This window comes from Phyllopteryx taeniolatus, chromosome 20 (genome assembly GCF_024500385.1).
Source record: "Phyllopteryx taeniolatus isolate TA_2022b chromosome 20, UOR_Ptae_1.2, whole genome shotgun sequence".
Taxonomy (NCBI): Eukaryota; Metazoa; Chordata; class Actinopteri; order Syngnathiformes; family Syngnathidae; genus Phyllopteryx; species Phyllopteryx taeniolatus.
This window is the reverse complement of record NC_084521.1, coordinates 3,490,848-3,518,022: the sequence shown is the minus strand read 5'-3', so window position 1 is coordinate 3,518,022 and position 27,175 is coordinate 3,490,848. Positions and strand designations below refer to the sequence as shown.

The following is a 27,175-nucleotide window of genomic DNA, read 5'->3' as shown; positions in this document are numbered from 1 at the left end:
TAAGTCTCATCATAACTCCTCATTATTAACACTGTCGTCCTTGTGACCTCATGCAAGGAATTCGGTGCTTAATCCATTCGTGGTTTGCTCGAATGTATTTTTCGTTGCCTTTTGGCATTTTGCGCTTAGCTGACTGAAAACCAGGGTGAAGACCTTTTTTGATTTGGTGAGCCCACATTGGAAAAAAAAGAAAGAAAGAAAAAAAAAAAAGGCCTTTTGAATTGACTTATTTTGAACATGTACATCAGTTGCTCATGATTCAAATATGTTAAATTAACATATTTGAATCTTTTCGAGGAAAGGAGGGGGGAATTACGTCAGTTTACCACATTTGAATCATGTGCAAATGATGCACAGTGGACCTTGCTATTCGCGGGGGGAGCGAAAATCCGCGGATAATTGACAGCCATTATAATCATTACATTGATTTCCCCCCCCCCCTGGGAAAACCCCCCAAATTATTGAATAAGCAGGGATAAACCGCCATTAAGCTTTTGGGGGGTTGGTTCCTTCCTAAAAAAGACAAAAAACAAAGAAAAAAACAATTGAAAATAATTTGAGGCAAAAAAATAAAATAAATAAAATACACACAATCTGTGGGTGCCTGCGGTGGCCGACTGTACATGATCGAATTAAGGACAGTTTTTTGTTTTTTTCAGTGCCGCTCCCGCCCCCCAACTCATGCAGTAGCACCCCCTGGAAAAAAAAATAAAAACATGCCCCCGGCACCAGTTTCGAAATTGGCTGGAAGTGTCATTTGTAACCGGAAGCTTGACAAAGTTTCAAGTACCCATGCCCGAAATTAAACAGGAAGTCAAATATTTCAAGTTGACGTAGCCATTTTGGGTGAATGTGCATGCAATGTTAATGTTTGCTGACATTTGCTCATTTGAATCATTTTTGCTATTTAGTCTTTTCCAGAAAGGGACTTTCTCCCGGTTTGTGATTGGCTAAAATTGCCTTACAGTTAGGCGTTATAGCGCCACCTTAGGTGGGAATCCACTTCATTATCAGTCCAATAGTATGATTCGCCATGTCTTCGATACCGTCACCGTTATTGTCTTTTCCACAAGTTGCTTTCGTCCGGCTTCTGATTGGCCGAAAATGGTCTCGCAAGCGTCTGTACCGCGCGGGCGTCTGCTGCCGCCGTATACGCGATGCGAAGTTTCGTGTCTGCGCGTAGAGCACATGGCTTCAGACCTTGGCACGCAATATGCAACAATTTCAAATTTGCTCGACTTTGCCTGCAGGAGGAGAAAGGTGGTTGCGTGGCAAAATGCCCCCCGAAAGGTCAGAGCGAGCGACACACGCACGCACGCGCTCGCGCACACGCGAGGTCAGCTTTCAGCATGTGGACTCAAGCGTAATAATAATAAGCGTTTTGCAAGTGTTGGACTTGCCGTCTGTGCGAGGCCACCAGAGGAATTTTGAGAGGAAACAGTGAGGAGGAATTAATTGAAAGCGATGAGGGCAGCACATTGCCTTCTTTTTGTTTTTGTTTTTTGTTTTTTGCAGCCATTAACTTGGGTTTACTTCCTCGCGCTGTCTTCTATCTGCACGACACCTTCGTGTAGATTTTCAGTTTCCCAGCTTTTTTTTTCAAAGCCCAATTTGATGTGTGTATTAATATGCATACTGTATCAGCGATGAGAGGAAAATATTGAGGGAGCCTGTCAACGTCGCCTGAGTGCAATTACGTGGCCCTGTTATGACGTATTTAACACCTTTATATGCATTATATTTATGGCCCAAAGGCAACGTTCCTCCCGCCTCAAGTTAAAAAAAATGAGAATCAAAAATGGTACAGTCCAGTCGCCTTACGCCATCCTACGCAAACCAGGAAGTAGCTCGCTAACGAACAGTGGACAGAAAGTAACTCATCAACGAAATGTAGACAGATGAGCCAATGCCCCACAATTTGGTCACTTTTTGACGTTTGAGGCCCAATCAAACCATTCGCCTTGTCCGTGAATAAAAGATGGGCTGGTCATCTTACATCATCCTTTTTGAAACCCAATGGAACCATTCACCCTGTCTGGGAGTCAAAAATGGTTCACCAGATCTTAAATCTTGCGCCGTATCAACCGGGATAATTGAACAAACTACATGATTTCTAAAGACGTTTAATTGAACCACCCAACCTATTGGAGAGTCCAAAATGGTAACAGTCCAGTCCAGTCGTCCTCTGTGTACCAAGTAGTCAGCTCACAAACAGAAGAACAAAACACAGTTTGAAACCACAATACTTAGCCGTTATTCCTCGGTGGAGGTCTGGGATGAGCACAACTCTTTTTTTTTTTTTTTCCAAGCTTCACTCGTGTTATGTAAATGACCTGGAATACCCGCCGAGGCAACGAGCTTGTCCTGGCTGACGGCCATATTGACCCGGACTCGGCGTTCCCTCTTGTTGCTGTTTAGTCCGTCACACTGATGCACAAAGACGGCGTCCATCCTCGACGTCCACGCTCTGTTTCGAACGAGATCGATGCGCTTGTAAGTAGACGAAGAACCAGCCGGGACTTAACATCTCTTTTTTTTCTATCAAAATCTGCTCTGTGTGGAGAATCAATTGCGTTATTAACATGAAAGTCACACACTGGCATAGGGAGCCAATCAATGATGATAATCCTAAGTAACAGCCCTCCGAGCTGTTCTTACATTTATGTTATCGGCTTTTCCCCTTGCATCGTTTGACGTATTAATTGCCCGCCGAAGTGCTCTCGCGTCCCCCCCCACCCCCCCCCCCCCCCCCCCCTCAAGAACTCTATTCACGGCCGTCCCATCTGCCCGTCGTTATTGATCCATTAAACACGCACGTTAGCGTTAATTACACCTGACCGCGTTGTACTTTGGTGACGCGACTGATGGGCCGCGGCGTCCTCGTCCGTCTGTGGTCGTTCAGCCTCTTTGAGACGCGATCAATCTAGGCGCTAGCAATTAGCAGTTAGTGCCTTTAACTAGTGGCCGATGGATCAAACTGCCTATTAGAAGTAAATTTGACCAGGCAACAAGCACCTCTCACCTTTGAACTAAGTCGTCATTAGAAAAATCGTTTAAGGTGGAAACATTATTAGGATTTTTTTTTACTTTTGTGAATTTTTGTCTTCCACAAATGTTTCTTTTGTTAATTGAAATGCAAAAAGTCGACGTTCATGTCTCGAAATATTCTTTTTGAAGAATCCCTTAAACATTTTGGGGGATTTTTTTTGGGACAGATTTTAGATTTCTCAGTGAAAAGGTTGGAGGGCTGCACGAAATTTTGGGATGAGGGGGAAAGACAAAAATCCTCTGTGAAAAGTGACACCTATTACTGCAGCTTACTGAGCAGTTGTGACAGTCTTCTTAGTGCATATATGCATTGTACTGTATATTATGCTGCCCTCTGGTGGCCATTCTATTTGAAGATGTTATTACTGAGTGCTATTTTTCACATTAAACAGCCGGTTATAATTTTGTTGGTGGTATTTTATGGCGGCCAGGCACAAATTCATGTCATTTCCATTCATTTCACCAGGGCATGGTCCACGCGGTGTCGTCAACCTGACATCACAAGTCACCTTTTTCCAAGCCCAACAGGGCGCGAGGGCGCTATTACGCACGCCGACTGACCGCGTCTCTGCGGTCTAGCTAGCTAGCGGCGGTGTCTAAACCCGAAGGCGCCGCGTCCATGCATTAGAATAATGCGGAGCACCACAACAAACATTAGCATACACGGGGTACTTCCGCGCCACTGGGGCGCCATGATTCACTCCAAAAAACCCCGCAGGCCCCGCCCCCCCCCACCTCACCGCCTCTCCCCCCGTGTTGCTGCTCGCATGACACAGGATGGATATTAAGCCTGTTTGAGTTCCTCATGAATCTTTACGGCAGCTGCGCGCTTAGAAAATGAAGAGTACGCTGCGGAATTACGCCGCAGACATCAATATGGGGGTGGGGGGTAATTTGGTCCGCCAGGAAACACCTGACAACGCTCTAAATCCTGACGAGAGGAGTGCGCATTGAACAAGTGCCAGTTAGCCGCCGCGCTAAAGCAGCCAAGCGGTGCAGCAGGCCCGTCTCGCGGAACCTGAAATGGATCCGGGCTCTGGAGGGTCTCGCCGAGTCCGGCTTGTCTCGACGCGAGCGCCGATATTCGCCGTTCGGCAGCTTGACTTTGACTTGAAGGATTATTAAAGCCCCCGCTGGAAGGAAAACAAATGCTATGTTTGATTAGAAGGATCAAGGGGAAAAAGGGTTACAGTTTCAAATTAGGGCTAAAAGTTATTTTTAGGGTTTAAAGCAATGATTTTAAGTTAGGGCTTCCAATTTGTGTTTCAAGAGGCAATTAGGTTGTCAACGGATGGTTATCGGTTTCATGGCAAGGTTAGGTAAGGATTAGGACTTCAAATTAGGGCTTCAAAGGCTGAGTGCGTTTGCCCATTTCGGGAGTTGACGTGGGACCATAAACCTCCGCCGATACCACGAGCCTAACGAGACGCCACAAGCTCCACGTTTCTGTCTTTCTTACTCACCGCGCCGCGAAGAAATGCGAGCGCGACAGCAGCTGGCGAGTCCCCGAGGACGGCGAGCTAGCACGCTCTGCCACGCTCTACCACGCTCTGCCATGCGCTGCCAGTCTATCACACAGCAGCACAATGTGACAAACTGGCACACGAACATATTTCGTTGCTATTGTGACAACTGTAAAAATACAATGACGTTTATATTTTGTGTGGATAAAGTCAGAGATTTGGAACACAAATTCAGTCGTCATAAGAAAAACGTCAGAATTCCACAAGGAAAAGCTGTAACGCTATGTGTGTGTAAAGTCACAATTACGAGAAAAAAGTTTTTCAAAGTCCTATCTATGAGGGTAAAAAGTTTCACAAAGTTATCATCACCAACACTTTTGGGGGGATTTTTTTGGAAATCATAGCTAGGAGGGTAAAAACAAACTAGTGCTTATTACAAGATAAAAAGCTCCTGCAATTTTGAGAGTGTAGTAAATTCGCAAGTTTAGACGCAGTAATATTGCAACAAAAAAGTCGTAACAATCAGGAAAAAGTCACAAAATTAAAAAGTCATCACTAAAAATAATAGTCATAGTTAGTATCAGAAAAAAGTCCTCATTTTACAAGAAAAGAAATCTGTAAAGCTACAGTATGAGAAATTTGCAATTTCAAACACACACACACACACACATTTCCCAGAGAAAGAACCTGTAATATTGCGAGAACAAAGTTCTCATTTTCAGATAAAAGTCGCAAAATTCATTCTCATTATGAAAAACTGTTTTAATTTTACCAAAAAAATCTCCCCAAAAACAGATTTCCTTTATTAAAAGACGATAGTCGTAATTTTGTTGCAATCGTCCAACCAAGTCGAAAATACGGTTAGAAGACAAATGCAATAATTTCACGAGAATGGCTCTTCTTTCCACAGGTCACATTTCCAATTTCATAATTTCCAGGGACGACAAGCTGGACCATCTTTCCGTTTGTCCGTCGTCTTCTTCTCCGACAGTCGCCACGATGTCCATCAAACCCGTAGGTGCGTTAAACAATAGCTACGGTTTTCTTTGACGAAGTTTTTTGTTGGCCAAAAAATGTTTCATTGTCATCTTTTGTTGCTCTGAGCCTCCTCCAAGGAAGTTTTCTGTTGTTTATATGCTAAGAAGATTTTTGGGGCGATAAAGGCGCCAACTAACCAAATATTATTATTATTATTTGCACGTTTTTCCAGTGAATAATTCATGAATGTTGGAGACGTTGCAGTTTTGCCCCGAAGTTGCACATAGTGGTAAATGCTTTTTCTTGTACGTACATTTTTTATGGTGAAAATATTACGTAATTTTCTTGTGTTACTTTGGGCCTCCCCCAAGGAACTTCTGTTTCCTCTTGTTGGATATGCTAAGAAGAAAGTACAAACTTTTTCGGATGCAGGGCCGACTGATATTTTTCAGTTAACCATCATTTTCAAATTAGACTGGTTTGTCCTTGGCGGAGTTCATCAGGCGCAATGCACTTTTATTCCTCATCCTTTTCTGCCGAGACAATGAATTGAATGTTGCAGCTCACGCAACACACCTCGCGCTACAATCCTCATGTGGTTCGCCGGGCCGCAAAGCATCCTGGGTAGAGAGCGTGCGTCCGAGCCGGCGAGGTCATTGGCGGCCAGCGGGAAGCCCTCGTGATGCGCCCCCATCCCTTCCTGACGAAAACGCCGTTGCTCGGATACGCTGCGGTTTTAATTAACGGCCGCGATGCCCAGCGTTAACCTTCATGTCGATTAAACTTGATGAGCCATCCACGACTATTGTTCCAATTTAAACAAACAACGCGGAGGGTGTTGTTGATGGAAGCTCAGCCGGTGGTTGTATCAAGCGTGGCGGCTTTGAGGGCGGCCGACCGACGAGGGTCTGACTCTCTCGCTTGTTATTTGAGCATCAGCATTGCGCACGCTTCCGCCATTCTTTCCAAACAACGAGCCTCCTTTTAGACTCGCTGAAAGCCCGAATGGCAGCCGCGGGATTTAAGCTCCTTTTGGTGATTACGGGGAGCTCAGCTAAGGGCTAATTGGCCTCGGGGCCCGATGCGCAGTGTTTACCGGCGACCCGTTGGGATGTGGATGAACTGAGGGGGAATAGATCTGGCTTCCCGGGCGCCGGAAAGAAAGTGCAACACAAGAAAGCAAGCATCTAAAGAGAACTATGTGGAGATGACATGTCTTGGCAGAGGAGGGTGGGAGTTAGTCGCTTATGTGCGATTCTTATATTCTGATCACACAGTTGACACAAAGTGGAGGAAGTGCGAAAACGCTCATCTGTCACTTTGGGCTCTCTTCGCACTACAGACTGACGATGAGCGAGTTGTTGCCTCCCGAAATCACTTTTGAGTCAACACCACTTTCAAATGAAGTCCAACAAACATTTTTGGTATTTCGACACGTTGTGCAAACTGGACGCTTCTGTATTACAGCTTGTGAATTTCTTTCCGTCTTACCATTCTTTTTATGACCTCCGCCAAGCAAGATGTATTGTTTTGATCGCACATTCGGTTTACCCAAAAATGAAAACCAACTTCAATGAAACTTTGTGGGAAACTAACTAACTAACTAACTAACTAACTAACTAACTAACTAACTAACTAACTACATTTAAGTAGAACTAACTAACCAACTAACCAACTAACTAACTGACTAACTAACTAACTACCTACTTGTAAGCCCAACTAACTAACTAACTACATTTATGCATAACTATCTAACGAACTTACTAACTAACTAACTAACTAACTAACTAACTACTTGTAAGCTTAACCAACCAACTAACTAACTAAATGCATTAAGTACAACTAACTAACTACGTGTAAGCTTAACTAACTAACTACATTAAGTACAACTAACTAACTAACTAACTAACTACTTGTAAGTTTAACTAATAAACTAGCTAACTAACTACGTTCAACGCATAACTGACTACATTTAAGCCTAACTAACTAACTAGCCAGTAGCTAGCCAACTAGCCTTCTCGTGTGCAAAAAAACCCAAAACAAAATATAATCCAAGGCATCTGCCTTGTATTTTTTTTTTCTCTCCTGTGCTTACTTTGTTTGCGTGACAAGCGAGTCCACTTTTTGGCCGCTAATACCCAATTAGGGAGATGATTATTGATCGCGGGTGACGCTAATCTCCCTTTTCGCAGGATGAAGCGATCGATAGGTGAGCGTAATGAGCAACCTGGCGGCTAGGCACGAACGAGCCCAGTGAGATTTGGACTGGATACATATTTTAAAAGGCCGTGTTATCATGTTTATGTCTTTTAAGTAAAGTCAGGAGAGAAGATTTTGGAAGTAGCTGATTGCATTCTTCTTTGGTAGCAAAAAAGTTGACACCATGAATTCACTGTACTTTTTCTTTTTTTTCCTCAACGTTAGATTTCTTGGCGCTAGTGTATGTGCACAGCTGTCTTGTATCAATAAATTAATGAACAAGCTAGAAACATTCCGTGTGTGGAGAAAATGTCATTTTTCAGCTGGCAGCTTGTCTGCCTTGGCCTCGCTCACTTTTTTTGGCACTTTTTTTCTGCAAAACTTCAACAAACATTACTTATACACCCAACGCCACAAATGCGACGTGAAAATAATGTGTTTTTGGGGCTGCTCCAAAATGAACGCACACACCGTGATATATGACAGAAAACACACTGTAGCTGGCATGTTGACTTAATGCACGGACGGGTAGGCAAACTTTTATACTTCCCGGCCACATTTTATCTTGGAAATGAACAGACTCGCCAGGTCATTTGTAGATTCGGTTCAAAAAAAAAAAAAAAAAGTTAAAATACAGTGCACATACAGTGTTACTAGGGCGATACTTGAATGAATGAATATGTAAGGGTTCGCTGTCCACGTACCTTTTCGGTTACTGTTAAGTCTTCTCTCCCAACTGGGTTAGCTTCAAAGTTTGGCGTCTCTGTCTCCGTCTGTACAGGTTTGAAAACTTTGGCTCGCTCATTTGCAAAGCTGGGTTAAGCTTATGTAAAAGAGATGCGTTTCAAGTACGTCGGAGGGCCCGGAAAACAAACATTTCCCCCCCTTCCGCCCCCGCCGGTGCCCCTCCCCCTTGACAGGCGAGTGACAGCTATTTAAATGCAAACTGTCATTAAGGCACACAACCCTGCGCGACACCTGCTTTAATCACGGCAAACAAAGGCGCCGCCAGTGGCCGAGTCGGCGCTCCCGCTCTGTGATATTCAAATGACGGGGCGGCGCAACATCCGCAACAACAACATCAAAGAATAGGCAGCGCGCCGCCAAGGGCCTCCCGCCGACGCCGCTAATCACCATCAATTTCCGCCTGATTAAAGCAGGAACAAGAAGAAATTGCCAACTCTTAGAATCATATGGAGTTGAACTGAAGGCATTGTGTCCTTTTTATTCAACTTTTGAAAGCTTTTGGTACGCGATTGTACAACCGAATGCTGTTATTCGGCGATAATGTTTATTTTTGACTTTGGGGCTGATGAGTCTTGCTAGTGGTTGGGATGTTTTGTACGATTTTAGAATTTTATTTTTCAACAAAAATGTTCGTACAATCCAGACTTTTGATGACTTAAGTGCCTTCGGACTTCCAGCAAGATGCCTTTTTCGCATCGTTCTGAGATTTTGAGCAGATATTGAGAGGCAAACCTTGACCCAAAACGCTGGTATAATTTGGAACTTTATGACTTTCGTAGCAAGATGCCTTTTGGACAGATTGTAAGCTCGTGAAGCATCTACAGTAAATTGGGTTTGTTGAGCTTGCAATACCATATTGTCCCTCCTGAGGCACTAGTGAGCATACCAGAAGCTTTGTAAACAAAAGTCTATGGACGCAAATCTGTGGTTTGACGAAGTTAGCGGTTGTCCATTAAACTGTAATATGCTGTGCCAAGTAGGTTAAGTTGTTGCTCTGACAATGAACCCTTTTGAGCTTTTTGTGTGCGATTCTACGACTATCACTTTTCTTTCACAGTTCCGTGAGTCATAACACAATCCACAGCGGTTTCTTTTTTCATCAAGTTGAAAGCCATACTTTGGAAATTCTGCTTTGTCTTGGACTTGCGCTCGATGGGTCTCGCTGGTGGTTTCCGTCTTGGATAGCTGAAAGCTGCTCGTCATTTGAATTTTAACGAGGGGGCTCACTGGGACGAAACATCCGTCATGCCCGCCAAGGCGCGGCCGGGCTGGGCACGTGTCACCACTAAAGCAGTTGGGCATTTGTATTGATTACGTTTTGTCTTTTTTTTCTCTCTAGGAACTGCTTGACATGGCTTTTGTCAGCACATACGTGTGTCTAAATTATGGTAAGCGTATTCGATTGTTTATGAATGTTTCATCAGGACGCATCTCCGCCGCCGCCACCCATACTTAATCAAGGGAGCCTTGAACAACCATCAACTCGGCCGTTTGCTCTTAAGATGCCGATGCGCTTTATGCTTCACGTGGAATAGTGATTTTGTGCTTCAGACGAACTCCTTCATGCAGGATTAAAACACCCAGTTTACGCAGCGCAACATGAGCGGCGCCGGGGTTGCAGGTGTTGCTCGCACTTTGGACGCCGAGTGTTATTATTCAACATCTGGTCGGTGGCCCGGTGGGGGAATAAACCAGCTTCCTCTTTGACTAATCAAACGTAATCACACCGGCATTCTGCTGGAAGTAATTAACAGGCGCGGCGTGGAACATATATACAATATCGACTTCGATCTGTTTGGAATCGCAAAGGACATCGTTACGCGGCTCGTATGTAGAAGTCAGGCGCCAACAAAGCTGCGATGACTGTGAATGAGTTTGCACACAGTTAATTACGAGTTAGAAAACCTGTATCAAAAGTGAAAGTGTTGCGCTTGATAATAAGCGTAGGAAAGCTGAGGTGAAGCAGGGTCATCATTTAATCATTTCAGGGCCTCGGGCAAACACAATCACGGGACCCTCAGTCTACCTTTTTCCCCCGGAGCAAAGTTTTCATTGGTCGTTCACAGCAGTTTGCACCCAGTGGATCCTATTATATGGAGCTCCATAGTGAGCGGTGTGTGTGTCATTTATGAGCGCTAGCAATGCTAACGCTAACGCCACTGGTTTACTGATACTTCATCATCACAGCAATTGTTACATACAGTGTACACAGTATCACAAAAGTGAGTGCACCCCTCACATTTCTGTAAATATTTTATGAAAACCCTTCATGGGAAAGCACTGAGGAAATGACAATCTTTGTCTTTTGCTCAAAAGCTGTGCTGATCTCCAACCCAAAGCGATGCAACCGCGCCATCTACAGGGATCTGTTTGTAACTGCAGTTATGTCGAAGCTTGAATTTCACAGACAAGCTGGGCGAGACTCTCTTCCATACCTTCACGTTGAATAACGTACTTGATGTTTCTATATGGTCGGATTCCAGTAGACGAATATAAACGTATGTGGCGGTGAATGATTATAGGCACCTGTAAATGGATGTCACTAGAGGAAATGTACTTTCCACCTCGGCGAGAAACGTTTTGAAGTGCGCACAATGTTGGACGGCGGTACAAGTTTGGCCTTGAATATTTAAACAACGCTAATTTAAAACAGTTGCGCACACACACACACACACACACACACACACACACGAGGCCCATGAAAAGATTAGACCTTCGCCGTGCACAAAATGCCCGAGCCATGACAGTGAATGATGGCTTTATTTGAAGTCATAATCGTTTTAATAAATGAAGTACAGGCGGCCACGGCAAACTGGCGCAACGTGATTAAATACTCCAGTCTTTTACTAATTAGCTTCCTTCAGGTGTTAACTGCAAAATGCCAAGCCTCCCAAAAACTGACTGGCGGGCCTAACAAGAAGACGTCGACGACGACCGCACGCACGCACGCACGCACGCACACATTTCCTCTATATATTGGCCCGCAAAGCTCGAGAAGCCTCTATCAGATAAGGATTTGAGGCGCTTACTTTCCGGCTGACATTTAGAAGGGGGAGTCGGGAAGAAGCCGTAGGAGTCACCTTCATATGAAAGCCATCGATCTCGCCGCACTACGTTTGAGACAATAAATGAGATGTTTTCATTTGATTTGAGTCCATCAGACTGACATGAGGAATACACACTCCATAATGAGGCAGCAAAACCCCAGAGTGGATACATATATTATACTATGTCTCTTCTTCATTTTGTTTTCTGTTAGTCATTTGGAAAACACTCAGGCAGGCTGTCAAGGTCATGCCAAAGCAACAGGTGGCGCCACAACCTTGAGCTCGTAGGCCGTTCAGGTCAATTAGAAGTGGATCGCAGTGGACTGATAAAAAGTAGAGTGAAATGTTCTACTTTATAGTTGTTGTTTTTTTTTACATTAATAAAAATATCGCTAAGTGAGAACAATTTAAAAAATGACTTTTTTCAAAATTGTTTGCTACGTTTTGTACAAAATACTACAGTAAAATACTGTTACTGTTGTTTTTTTGTAATTCTAGCAAGCAAAAAAAAAAAAATCAACATTTTTTTACATTTTCTTCTTAATATTTATTTATTTATTTTTACCAACTACTAATTGAGAACAATATTCTTTTTTCTATTGGCTACATCTACTTTTAGTACAAAATTCCACTAAGCGTAAAAAACTAAAAGTTCATTTTCTACTAATTACAGTTAATAATGAATTTTTCTTTTCCAAAATCATACTGAGAACAAACAAAATTTATGTTTTCTCCAATTACAGCCACCTTTTGTACAAAATCCCACAAAACAAACAAAATGTGTACATTTTCTACTAATTACAGCTGCTTTATTTATTATAAAAGCCTACTGAGCAACAGCAAAGAAAATGTGTACGTTTAAAAGTACAAAATCCTACTTAGTGAGAATATGCAACATTTCTACCTATTTTGCTAATCACAGCTACTTTTTGTACAACACTCAACTTTTGTACAAAATCCTACTACCATGTCTGTTTACTACTAATTACAGTTACTTTTTTTGTGCAAAATCCTACTGAGTGAGAACAAGCAACATTTCTGCATTTTCTACTAAGTACAGCTACTTTTTGTACAAAATCCGACTCACTTTTTGGATACATTCTTTCTACGAGAACAATTGAAATGTCCCTTTTCTACTCATCACGGTTACGTTTTGCACAAATCCTACAACGTGAGAGCCACTTTTTGTAGAAAACCCAAGTTTTTTTTTATGTTTCACCCCCAATATATTACACGGGAATGAAACTTTCCCCAAGGAGACATTCGCCCCACCTTCAGGTCATCATCTCCTGCCTCCCTGGGTGGACTCTCTGCCATTAACATTCAGATATTCAAAAGCATCGGTCTCGCCTTGAAGCTGACTCCACCATCAACGGCAGGTTAATTCCTTCCAAATTGAAATCTGTGGGTTGGATCCTTGGTCGCAACTGCTGTTTCTTTATGTCAGCCCTTGACTCCTTTTATTATGACCTCCTTCAAGGAGATGTGTTTGTGTTATGTACGCATTTGTGTCCTTGCCCCGTTGCTTTGACTCTTTGCCGCATCCGGCACAAAATACTTCTTCCTCTTTTTTTTTTCCTTTTTTTTTTTTTTTTTTTTTCTCCGGGACAAAACAAAGAAGAATCCATTCAATTCAGAGATGGAATTATTCATGTTCGTCATTTCCTGTAACCTTGTTTTGATAATGCCTGTTATAGAAGACACCCAAAAATCGTGTGCCAATTGACATTTTTTCCAAGCTGGTAATATTTAATCTTTTATGTGCATAGGAGGAATACAGAGGAAATAAGGCTTATATCTGTGAAAACATTAATTAGAAGTTCGGTTGACATAAATAAAACAACTGTGACGTTATTGCAGTTCTACGTAAGTCCTGTAGGTGTCGGTAGCTTGCTTTTGAACGCTTGCTGACTGCCAAAACAAATCAAGAAGAAGGCATTTTGGGGAAAAGGTTCAGCAATTTTATTTATGTAATGCCTGAAGCTATCTCAAGGCACATTACATCCGGAACAGACTCATCACATATTAAAACCAACTGAAAAACAACAAAAAAAAGAACATTTGTAACCTTCCACTATAATAAAAAATGAGAAAATGTCATAACTGTCCACCATCCTAAAAAAAAATAAAACATGTTACTGTCCATCATCACAGAAATTCATTCATTCAGTCATTCATCTTCCGTTCCGCTTATCCTCACTATGGAAAATTGGGAAAATGTCATAACTGTCCATCATCGCCGAAGTAAAACAAAATAGCAAGACAATGTTGCGACTGCACACCAATACAGAAGTAAAACTAAATAACAGCCAAACTATATACCATCGCAGAAGCAAAACTAAAACATTTTAAAAATGTCATGACTGTTCACTATCATCGGTAAAACGATAAAAAAAAAAATATTTGACCACCCTCTACCATTACAAAGGCAAAATACAAAATGAAAAAAATGCCGTAACTCTTTACATCACAGAAGTAAATCAAACTAAGAAATGACAAAATGCCATAACAATCCACCTCCACCCTTGCAGAGGATAAAGTAACAAGAAAATATCATAACTTTTCATCATTATAGAACTAAAACTAAACAAGCGAGTAAAATGTTGTAACTGTCCACAGTCTGTCACAAAAAAATAGATAAGGTCACAACCTTCCATCATAACAGAAGTAAAACAACATAGCAAAGAAATCTAATTAAAAAGTATAAAATGTCGTGTCCGTTATCACAGAATTAAATTTATCCTTGCAGAAATTAACCTTATAAAAAAAACAAAAAACACAAAAAATGGTTCAGAGATTGGAAATTCTAATGGTGTACGAGATTACTGTCGGGACCGTAGTCCATTTCTTTGCTCCTCTTTCAGCCAGTTACTGAGACTAACTAGCTAAATTAAGGTAAAACCTCACGTTGTTTCCCATGCATCGGTAATTAGTCAATGCAAGAAAGTGGACAGAGGGAAAGATGGCAGGCTTGGATGGACGGCCAAGTGGACGTCCTGCTGAGGAACAAAAAAAGATGGCTCGGAGCCGCTCGTTCATTAGCCCAATCAGGAATTTATGTTTTCTTTTTAAATAAACTTAAAAGATACGTATAGTTTTTGCGAAACTAAAAAAACAAAATATACACGTGTATATTTTGGTAATCTATTGTGATGCAGCTGCTGATTGCGGCAAGGGAGGTGTCGGAGCACCTCGGGGCTGAAGGGAAATAATTGATTTTTCCCTTCAAGGTTAGCAGAAAAAAAAAAATAATGCTGCGGGGAAAGCTACACAGGGCCCAGCAGTGGGCCAATTAATGCTGTTGATTTGGAAGAAGTGGGAAGCATTTATTTGTTTATTTATTTTTGTTTAGCATTTCCCCGACATTAGTGGGAATACTAAAGAAAATATCCTGTAATCTTCCTTTACTCAAGCTGCCTTCTCTTGAAAAGCACACACATAAACACATATTGTTGTTGGTATGAAAAGAAGTATTTTTAGTCTCCTACCTCGAAAGCAAGTGTGACTTTTGCCGGTTGGCATCTCCTGCGACTTCTATTTTTACGTCTCAGCAACATATATTATTAAGCATCAAAGCCTTTTCGTCATTTTCATAATCCTGTTGTTTTGGTGGCGGGGCGGGGGAAAGAGGGACGTCTCCTGTCTCCGACATGAAAGAAAATATTAATAACCGTCTCGCTATTGATCACTTAGCGTTCTGCTGAGTCCCTCGCGAGCGACGCGCAACAGAGTTTATGGCATTATTAAGATTAAGAGACGCATTAACAAACGTATGTTTTCTGCACTTTTACGGCAATAAATAAATAAATAAACAAGTAAATAAATAATTAAACACTGCAATGTTTGCGTCGCTTGACTTAAGTGGGAAAATGTACGATACATTCCGATGTCGAAGAAGGCAACTGGACTTATACTGGACATTATCTTAGCCCAGGAGCTCACTTTTTAGTTAGCTAACTTTTTTAGTGAATAACAGTACAATAAGTTTACGCTTTGAGGTTTATCTGTATTTAAATTAGGCCCTCTGTGGCTAACAGGCCATAGCATTTGAAATGAAAAATGAAAGATATGAAGATAAGCGGTATAAAAAAATGGATGGATGGATGTGTTCCCTTATTTAAATGGTTGAAAATTGTATCAACTGAGACATTTTACAGATATATTTATTGTAAATTGACTTATTTGGATTGAGTAAATAGAGAACCTGACAATAGCGGTAGTCAGCTAGTTGCTAGCTGCCTAAACAATCATCTTAAAATAGAATAAAATACCGTACTATAAATAAAATGAAATCCTAAAACGTTCGTCTCAAAGTTTTATATAACTTGTTTTAGTAAATTGACCTGTTTGGGTTAAATGACAAGAACACACATAGCCTTTTGTGTTTGAAGCCACCATTTTGATGTTGGCTCCAGCTCGTCCATTAACATTTAATTGTATTGAAGTCATTTAAAAAAGATATTGGCTTTATTGCCTAAATGACCACGTATATATATATATATATAAAATGTACCTACCCAGAGAGTTTATATTGATGTTTATTGTAAATTTACTTATTTGGTTGAAATATATAGCGAAACTGTGACGGTAACGGACATAGCTCACAAGTCTGCTAATGTTAGCTAGCTGTGTAAATGACAATAAAAAGCCTGTTGCGTGCAAAGCCGCCATTCTGATGTGAGCTATCTCTCTCCGTCTAGGTTTCAACGTAATTATATGAAGGAAATCATTTTTAAAGGCGATTGTGCCGGGCGGTAAAGGCAGTAAGTAAACAAACGCGTTAAAAGGAGCTAATTAGCGATAAGGACTTTTTAACCCCTCCTGGAGGTGAAAGTACAAAGCCACATTTCATTTCACACTTTATTTACTCGCCTAATGAGATGATCTATTTGATGTATCTGTTTATAGCCTGGCCTGACATTTGCATTTGAGTATTTACGGTGGCCGGCTCACAAAAGTCCACTCTTCGGAAAAACGTGAAGATTGAAGAAGGCGGCGAGAGCGATGCGATCGTAATCGGCAGCCAAACCCCCACCCCCTCGCTTGCAGATGTATGCAGGCTGATTTATGGGATAAAACTGGGGATGTGCTATATTTCGGCGTGTACGTATCCATTTATGTAATTAACAAGGAGTGCTACCAGTTGCGGCGGCGGTTAATAAGCTCCGGTGGGAAACGCGGGCGAGCAGGTGAACCCGTGGCCCTGGAGATGTTAAACACAGATGAATAGATGCCAGAGCACACACGGCCCTCCACTAAATCACGCCAAATGAGCAACGCAAATGGACCCCGCCACTAAAATCCCAATATTCCTTAAATGGACCAGGCCTCTCATAGATATTGAAAACAGGTAACCTTGACACCAACGTGCCACCTTTTGGACACGCATCGGTCCGACGACGATGCCTCTTGCAAGGCGCTCCAAGACACGCGCCGCTCAGCCGCAATGTGAAGACGGCTAATCGTATCGCCTCCAGGTACTTCTGTCCTGGAGGCGATACGATTAGCCGTTTTAGCCGTTTAGCATTTTTGTTGCTGTTCGCTCCAAAACGAACACGGGATTTGGAGATGCTTGGATAGGTACAATAGAATATCAGTGTTTCCCAGTACTACGTTCAAAAGAAAACGTATACATAATGAAATAAAGATAATTGTTTCAATTTGCTCGCAAATGTACTTTCTCAGTGTAAAACCTGGGCCTGTCTCGTAGAAAATGTTGCTATTCCTCTATTGTATGAATGGCTGCATGTGGATAGACAGGTTAATTGTACCTTCAGCTATGTAGTTGGAGAGCATTTCATTTTATATATATATTTATATATATATTCTCTCACGCGCATTAAATGAAAAAATGATTTTTTTTTCTTCTCTTAACCACGACCTCTCATTCTTTTCTCCCTGTCTTTTAAATTTCAACTTCTTCTGCTGTCACCGGGTATATATCATCTATTACGGATTTGCAATACCAAGTTGGTCTTTGACAAATGAGAACTTCTGCTTGACTTTTTTATTAACTTTCCAAACAATGTCGAACAATAACGGGGAATTTACTACCCCTGTCGCAGGGATCCACTTCTTAAACCTTGATCTTAACTAAAGCGGCTTTATAGGTAAACCAGACCTGCGCGGTAACCTTGACAGATGAGGGTAAACCATTTTTATTTATTTGTTTATTTTTGTTTTGGTAACAGCCGCTATATAACGTTAAAGCCTTGTGAAACTCATCCGCGTCCTCTTCGGTGACAAAACAAACACACAAAACGACGTTTGGCGGAGAGCCAGGCGCAATCAAATATTTCCCTCGCCCCGTTATATGTCTTCCATCTGCACAGCTTTGCGTTTCCATGTTTTTTGTTTTTTTTTCCGCTGAGCTAAAGGGTATAAAATGATCGGGGGCAGAATGGAGTTAGCGGTAAAATAACGGGCGAATGTTCACAGGAATGCATTAAAAAAAAAATTGGGATGCTGTAAATGTTGCAAACATTTTTCCAATGTGGCAAATAGATGTTTGACTTTATTCAACCCATGAGAGAAATTAGATGTAAATTAGAAATAAATGTCATTGATCATTGTACACACATTATACAAAGAGTTAGGGTTTCAAATGTGTGTTTCCTGATAGGGTTACCATTTCGAGGTAGTGTTTCGAATTGGGGTTTCAAGCAAAGATTACATTCTTAAACCTGGGTCAGGGTTTCAAGCAGAGGTTGGGAATTCAATGTAGTGTTTCAAGACACGGTTCCGTTTCAAAGTAGGGTTTCCAGACACAGTTACGATTTAAATTTAGCATTCCAAATTGGGATTTCAAGTCTGGTGAGAGTTTCAAGCAAAGATTAAGGGTTTCAAGACAGGGTTAGGGTTTCTAGATGTGGTTGGGGTTTCTAACTAGGTTACCAAATTAGGGTTTTATGCCTGGGTTCCGGTTTCAATCAAATATTAGGGTTTTAAACCAGGTTTTGCATTTCAAATTAGGGTTCCAATTAAAGGTTAGGGTTTCAAGCAAAGGTTAGTGTTTCAAAGTAGGGTTACAAGCCTGTGTTAAAGTTTGTATGACAAAGTTCATGCTGGTCGTGTGCCACAGTGCATTTGTACGTGAAATAAGTACCCTAACGTACGCGTTGTGATGTTCTAATACGGCGATAGCGCCGTCCGCCTGTACATCATCAGCGGCGGCAGTCCATTACTTGACTTCCCTCCGGCTCGCTTTTATGACCTTTTGCACAAAACGGATGAGGCTCAGCACCCTTATATTGTTCTAATAACGCCATAAAGTCCCTGTGATAACGTCCATAAGAATGCACTCATCAGAAGGGCGCCGCTCGCCTAATTGTGCAGAGTTATGGTCTATTAGGCGCCGTCAGGAATACGGAGTTGCGCTCGCCGCTTTTATGGAGCGTCGGGAAGAAGAACGCAAATTTGTCTTCTTCTTCTTGGTCTTTCTTTATTTCAAGACTTCAACCTGGCGGCATTTCGTCACCCTGACATTATTGAATAATGAATAACGTCCCCTGTTGTTGTCTTGCCAAGCCACTCGAGTCCTGTAGATGGCGCTAGTGTGTGTTTCTAACTGTTAGGGTTTCAAATGAGCGTTTCAAGAGCTTAAAGTTATGGTTTGAAGTTCAGGTTTTTGTTTTCAAACAAATGATAAACTTGGGTTTCAAATTAGGGTTTTACAAGCAGAGATGAAGTTTTCAAGTTTTGGGTTCAAGTAAAGATTAGGGTTTCAAGTCAGGGTTAGGGTTTCAAAAAATGATTTCAAATTCAGGGTTTTACATTAGGTTTTAAAGCCAGGGTTAGGAATTTAATTAAGGATTTTTAGACAAGGTTAGGTTTTCAAGTTAAGGGTTTCAAATCGGAGTTTCAAGCCTGGGTTAGGGTTTTGAACGAGGGTTTCAGAGGCGGCTATCGAGACAGTATAGGGTTTCAGGTTCCGGATGAAAATGGTGGTTCAAGCCCAGGTTTGGGTTTCTAAAGCCAAAAGTAGGGTTTCAGTTGGGGTTTTTATGACAGGGTTAAGGTTTCAAGTTAGGGTTTAAAACCTGGGTTTGGGTTTCAAGCTACTGTTACTGTTTCAAGTTAGAATTTCAAGCCTGTGTAAGGGTTTCAAATCTGAGTTTGAAGCAATGATTAGGGTCTCAAGCCTTCTTTTTTTCCCTTCCTCTTGTGGTGCGTCAGAGTGCACACCACAGACAGCGAGGAACAGGAAGTGCTTTTATCTCTGTTCGGTCTGCCGTGTCACCTTGACAGAGCTGCGGGATTCTTGGGGACTTTTTGATGTTCAAATCAAGACTGCGTACATGTGAACGCACGTATATGTCCTCACCGCAGGTGTGCAGAGCCACACTGCACCCACCTCTGCCGCCTTTGAGAAGAAGAAGGCGCTCCCCTGACGCCCGCTAATGTACAACATCCTCCAAAGAACCCTCGAGATCTGGATCGAGATCTGTCAAGCTCTCAAACCTTTTGGGTCCAGGGACCCCTTACAGTGGTGTAACTTTAGAGTGGGTTAGAGCTTCAAATTAGGGGTTGAAATGAGGGTTTCAAGCCTGGTTTAAGGTTTTAAACAAGGTTTAATAGTTTCAAATTAGTTTGGTCATCAAGGTGACCCGTTTTGAAGATGCGTACGACGTCAAGATGTTCCGTGACAACGGAGTTGCGGTGGAATCCTTCCAGGAGTCTACGAAGGCGTGGCGATAACTTATTGTAACTTATTTTGCCGACGCCCAAGTTATGGCTTGCGGACCCCCGGAAGTCCAAGGTCCCCAGTTTGAGAACCATTCGTATGCCGAGTCTCGTTGCTGTATGGAACATTGCTTCGGAGCGGAGGCCCGGCAGCCGTGGTGTTAATGAGGGTGCGGGGACGCCGCCCTGGAATCAAAGAGCGTTCACAGCTAATTGGAGAGGATTAACCTTGGTCCACCACCAGGAGCCTCCGGGACACCGCTCGCCTTCATTTCCATACCAAAGTCACTGGAGAGGTGACTCCCCATGGAAAGTGCACACTGGAATTCAAGTTGGTGCTTCAAAGTAGGGTTTGAAACCAGGATTAGGGTGTCACACAAGGGTTAGGGTTTCAACTTTAGGTTAAGATTTCAAACTAGGGTTTTGATTTAAGGTTTCAAATGACTGTTTCAAGCAAATGTTTTGGTTTCACAATACAATTTCAAGAAATGGTTAGGGTTTCAAACAAGGTTTAAGGTTTCAAATCAGGGTTGCAAGCCTGGGCTAAGTTTTCAAGTCTGAGTTAGAGTTTCAAGTTAGGGTTTCATTCGGGGTTTCAAGCCAGGGTTAGGGTTTCAAGCAACTGTTAAAGCCTTGCTCAAGTTTTCAAGTGTGGGTTTGGGTTTCAAGTTAGGGCTTCAATTTGGGTTTCCAGACAGGGTTAGGGTTCAAGCAAAGGCTAGGGTTTCAAACCAGGGTTTGCTTCTGTAGTTAGGGGTTTAAATGAGTGTTTCCAGCCTGGGTTATTCCTCCAAACAAGGGTTAGAGTTTCAAGGTGGTGTTTCAAATTAGGGTTTCAAGATAATGGGTAATGGTTTCAAATAAGGTGTGGGGTTTTAAAAGAGCATTTCTATCAGAGTTTAGGATTTACAATTCCAGACAGGGTTAGAGTTTTGAAGTCGGGTTTCAAATTGGGGTTTCAAGACAGAGTTTCACACAATGGTTAGTGTGTCAAATTAGGACAGTTATAGGGCCTGGTTTAGGGTTTCTACCCAGCGTTAGGTTTTCAAGCAAAAGCTAGGGTTTCAAAGCAGGGCTTCAAACCAAATGTTGTGTTATAATGAGGGCTTTTAGAACAGGTTCAAGCCAGAGTTAGGTTTCAAGTTCTGGGTTCGAGCCAGGGTTTTCTAGTTCAGGTTCAATCAATCTGATGTCCCAGAACTTCTGTCCACATACCCAACGTAGGAGTCCTCCTAAACTATGTTGTCTTTGGAAAAGGCTCACCAATGTCCTGAATGTTGTTGTGGGTATCAAACAGACGTCCAAACGCACGCTTCCTTCCTTCTTGGGACGCTTCATCCAGCATGGCTGGCTGCATGGCTCAAGTGGCCTTAGCGCATTCTGCGGCGTGACACGGTCTGGCGAGCGCGCCGACGTCCAGTCTGGCGGAAGACGAGGAAACGCGGCGACTCATTTGTTCGGATTTGAAGAAGACGTTCTAATGATGGCTGGTAATATTGAAGGAGATTGCTTCCGTGGTGTCGTTAAGCGCGATAGATGGATGATTAAATCTAATGACGCTGTAGTCGTGTACTAATCATATCATAGGTCGTAAATAGTCTGCTGGCAGATGGGAACGTGATTGATGATAAGGACGACGACCGGTAAAAAAAAAAACAAACCAAAACATTAGCATTTATTGACAGATTTGTTTTTGTAATCTTTGGTTGTTGGTTCAAATTAGTGTTTTAAGCCTTTTTAGACTTTCAAACAAGGTCAAAATTGGTACTTCGAGTGTGGATTAGGGTTTCAAATTCTGGTTTCAAACCAGGGTTAGGTTTTTAGGTAAGGGTTTGAAGCCTGGGATAGGGTTTCAATTTAGGGTGAGGATATCAAAGTGGGGTGTCAAGCCTGGTTTATGGTTTCAAACAAGGGTTAGGGTTTTAGATTTGGCTTTGAAGTCTAGGTTAAGGTTTCAAACAAGGGTTGGCCTATCAAGTTAGGGTTTCAAATTAGGGTTTTAAGCCATGGTAAGGATGTAAAGTTGGAATTTGAAATTAGGGGTTAAATCTTATTTTATCGTTTCAAATGAGGGTTTGGGTTCACATTTGATTTTGAAGCCTGGGTGAGTGTTTCAACCCAAGATTTGCGGTTTCAAATTCAGGTTATGGTTTTATAGTAGGGTTTAAAGTCAGCGCTGTTTGAAATTAGGGTTGCAAGTTAAGGTTTTAAAGTAGGGTATGAAGATGACGTTAGAAATTAAAATGAGCAAGCCCCATCCAAATCCAAACAAACAGAAATGCTAAAATAACTTTATTATTTACAAAAATAATTGGCAATAATAAATGAAGAGCTTGCAAGCCGAGGCTCAGCACCGCCATCGTGTAACAATAGCTCTCCCTCTTAATTTGAATTAACACTACATAGCCATTGTCTGAAACGCAATAAGTTCACTAGTGAGCAAACAATAATGACGCATAATCATAATAATAACTGTTTGCATCCAATTGAGTTGTTAACGTTATATTATTGCATTGAGGAGTCTCATCGGCATACAATGCAGTTAGCTCAAGGCCCTCTCATCATTATCATTTCCCCCCCCCCCCAGTAACTGAAATAATGAATTTATCTACTTTGCTGGTAATTGTTGGCATTACGGAACCCACGCACTGACTCACATAGTTTTCATAATTTATGACCTGTTGCAATAACACGTCAGACTCCAAAATCTGTAAAATGACTTCTCGTTGTTATTAAACCACAAGTTGACCTATTGTAGGTACTGTGACCCGACTTCCGAGTTTTTCGAAGAAGCGCTAATATTACTGCCGTACTGAGACGTTAGTTCACATTACAGTGATGTATATCAGTATGTCTGTCTTCGACGATCCTCAGGTGGCCAAGACGCACACACCAGAATGAGCATTGAAGGAAAAAGCGTGGCAAAATTGGTTTAATTCTATTTATGCCATTACTGTATGTTTTTATTAGCAATGTTCTATACCACATTTTTCTGACTGGTCCCAGTTTGAGTATTGACTCTTGAGGACTCCTCAAAAGTAAATATCAAGTACCGATACCACTAGTAATTTTGATACATCAAATTTGAATCAACACAATGACTGATAATCATGAACAAAGAGCATTCTTTCCTTGTGACGTGCAAGATGATTCGTAATCAGGATTTGGGTTTCAAACTAAAGTTATTGTTTCAAAGCAGAGTTTCAATCTTACTTTTTGAGGCCTTAAACAAGGGTTAGGGTTTCCAAATAGCCACCATAATGATTGCATAATATCCAAGGCTGTTATTAGAATATGAAGCGTTAACGTCTTCGGGCAGCGTTCCAGAAGTTTCGTGTCCGGCAAGCTGGAAGACGATCGGGAAGATCCCAATTCCTCAGAAATAGCCTCGGAATGTTTATCAAAGCCCGTGAGAGATTTACGTTGTTGTCAGGATGGATCATAGATATTTTAAATGTTCCCTGGCACTGGTAATAGTTTTCCTCTGGTGGTTTTTTTCTCCTCCCGCTATTTTAAAACAAACAAATAAACTTCCTGGAATAGCACAAAAATGAAGGGAAACACTTAATGAAGTAGCGCAACTTCTTTGCAAAAGTGGGACAAGATAAACAAGATTTGAATGCACTCAAACTCGTTTATGAGGAGATTTTAGACCTTCTTCTTCTTCTTCTTCTTCTTCTTCTTCCAGACTCCAATCTTGTTTTGAGATCCGTCTTGGAAAGTGTGAGGTCTCCACACGTACAAGCTGCCTCTCTGACACCTCTCAAAAAGTCTTTTTTTTTTTTATATATATAGCGGTGTTCCATCCAAACGGTAACATTTTGAACAATCCATTCATGGTCGGAAGTGTATTCATCATGAATACCAACATTTCAGTCAAAAGTCTTCGAATACAATTAGAATTACAAATATAGATGATCTGATTAATTTAACACCTTTTACTGGAAACATGAGACTTGTGTTAATAAGGTCAGTGAGGAAGCCTGGAGCATGGCTAGCACGTTTTCTACATTTTTGGACTATCTGCATGTGCAAAGTAGTGATAGTGTTGGTTCGCAAAAACGTCGTCATGAGGAAGAACCAGTGAAATTTTGGTGTGACTCCAGATAAAGATTTACATACTTATCGAGAGTTAGGGGGTCAAGTTACAGTTTCAAGTCTGGTTTATGGTTGCAAACATGGGTTAATGTTTCAAATTAGGGCTTGAAGGCTGGTTTAGGGTTTCAAGGTAGGGTTCGGTCATCAAGGTGACCCGTTGTGAAGATGCTAACGACATCAAGATGGCCGTGACAAAGAAGCTGCGGTGGAATCCTTCCCAGGAGTCTAGGAAGGTGTAGCAGACATTTTTGTATGCTGGGATAATGAAGACAAAAAAAAAAACAAAACGAATTCATCAAGGAACTCGTAGCAAAGTATGAAAATGGGGGATTCCACTTCCAAACAATAACCTGTCATCCTCTCTCTGTACTCCTCGCCGTCTTTCGTATGCCAGCAAGTCTTCAAGAAAGTCATTTCATCAGTCATTTATATTAATTCCATATTGTTTTCTGTATGTTAAACTACAGTTATTCTCTATAAAATGTATTTTTTGTTAAACTTTTTTTGGGTGTGCGGAACATATTAAATAGATTTACATTATTTCCTGTAGGCTATATGCTTTTGTCTTCACACGATTTGGATTTAGTCAGACCTTTTGAACGGCTTAAACACAAAAACCGAGGCTCCCCTGTAGTTTGTAGTGTAGATTATCTTTTGTGACACAAGTCCTACAATTTCTCTGACACATCTCGTACATCATCCTAAAACAGATGAGCAAAATCCCTTTTTCCTGCTTTTGTTAACAGTGTTGGCCTCGGTGAAGGTCTGTGTTGGCTGTTCTCCAGTACTGTTTTTCTGTCTCCTAGATCGCCCGAATAGAGGAATGCTCCATTATTTGGCCTTGTTGTTTGACTTTGGCCTTGGTCTGTGCCCCAGTGAGTATCCTATTCTTGGTTCATGTGTTGAAATCTTGCAGCCATTCTCCTGATAACGTCTCTCTGTTATGCCAGTAAGCAGTTTGAATGGGTCCTCTTGTGTTGCGTCGTGATCGCCACATGAAGGACTTGACGACGCAGCTCGGGTTGTGTTAGCGCATCCATTGAAATAAATGTGACGTTGGAAGAAGAAGAATTTAAAAAAAACCAAAAAACAAAGCGCCATCAGCCATAACTCACGTCTGCATTCTGTCACAGTAATTAAATTTGAAGGAAAGCCCTTGTGAGCTTAAGGATCCCCTTTTTGCCAGCAGATGTTTGTGAAATGAAAGCGATAGGCAGGCAGTCAAAGTGTCCGTATTGTCTTTAAGAGCACAATAGAGCGTACATTGTTAATGTATTAGCCGCCTCGCGTTTATCTCGCCGCCACACTCTCCGATGGACCTGCAGGAGCCCAGCGGGATATTCCCAAATGTCCGGATAGCAAATAACGAGCAAAGCACTTTTTGCACTTGCAGCCTAAAGACATCTCTTCTCATATTTGTCTCCTGCGTTCCAAATGTTTCTAGCTTTGAGTTCGACCTTCAACTTTGACAAGAGGCAGTGAGGTGAGGCCAGAAATTGCCTGAAGATGGGCAGATGGAATCTCGCCCTCACCTTCTGTACAAACCCAACGACGAGAACTCTTGTTAAAGACCTCCACTTTATTGGGCCCGAACTGTCACATCTGATAACCGTCACAGCAACGAGGGGGCGACTGGGTGATTGCTCGGTGCCAGACCTGGACACTTTCACCTTTTCAAGACGGGGAAAAGATTTAAGAGCCTCAAAGGCATCAGAACTTGAAGATGTAATCTCGTCGACAACAACAACAACAAAAAAAACCTCCTTGCAATATGGCAGCAACATTTGCCAAAAGACATTGGCTATAATGACAGCGGCACAAATGAGCGCGGCGCAGAGGCTTCCTGCACAGAATGGCGCATTAGCGCATTGCTGACAGACGAGTCTTAATTGTTTCCTCTGGCAAATAGAAGTTCACACGGGAGAACAAAAAAGCTCGCCTGGCAGCGGCGCCTTTTGATGCAACGGTGACGATGACCTTGCTGCAGTGCGCCCCGCCGCAGGATCCTTAAGAGTTTATCTTGACACACTCCCGGAGAGTGACTCTCAGGTGTCGCGCTGATAGACCAATTCATTTAACTCCGTCACGATCCAGGGGCTCGAGAGGCTGCCGCCTGATGAATCCCGATTGTTCTTCTGCCTGTCTGGCTGTTTGCTCTCCTTCGGGCGAGAGACGTTGTTCTGCCAATAGCCTGCAGACTGTTAACGCACCAGAAGCACTTTGCTGTTTGCAACCGTCGCCGTCGTCCTACGATAACTGCCGTGCTGACTGCATTTATAACCACGTCTGCACGGGCAGCTAGGAGCTCAAACAGATAACGCATCTTGCATGTGTAAAATCGAGGTTTTTAGGGTGGATTCTACGGATGGCGTGACCGATACGACACTCCAACTTATGGAGGAAAGAACTACTCGAGAAAAATACCTTCAAATATGTGACAAGCCCTACAAAACCTCTCTGTTTCACCTACTTTGCATCAGACTATGCTAACATAATATATTCCTTTGGATTGCAAAGGTTTTAGGTATTATTACCCATTGTTTGTTTCCGAAATGATATTCCCTAAAAAGTTGTGAAACATTCAGGTGTAACCTGGGGTGCTAAAGCTATGTAGCTTATCTGAGTTTGAAGATCAAAAGCAGTGATAAAACCATTCAAAACTTCAATTAAAGCACTTGAAATTGCCCTTAAGTATCTTTTTTTGAAGTCGTGCTTTTGTCAAAAACTGGTTAACTTGACATAATGCGAGTGGGGAACTCCAACCATCTTAATCTAGCGACAGAATCCATCTATGTTGTTTAGGAAATGTCGTCAACACAGCAATGGACACTTGTGATAAAACGATAAGGAAAAAAAGAAATATTTAAGAGAAATAAATACCTTCTAATGTGCGACAAACTCTTGTAAAACCTC

The 27,175-nt window shown here is 42.0% G+C and overlaps 1 long non-coding RNA gene across 1 annotated transcript; it reads left to right on the top strand.

The window, feature by feature from the left end:
• Positions 1-1,979: 1,979 nt before the first annotated feature.
• LOC133470243 (uncharacterized) lies at positions 1,980-27,175 on the top strand. The gene is made up of 5 exons (XR_009785925.1): positions 1,980-2,493; positions 5,422-5,529; positions 9,775-9,823; positions 25,069-25,137; positions 25,707-27,175. It is a non-coding gene; the product is annotated as an uncharacterized LOC133470243 (long non-coding RNA).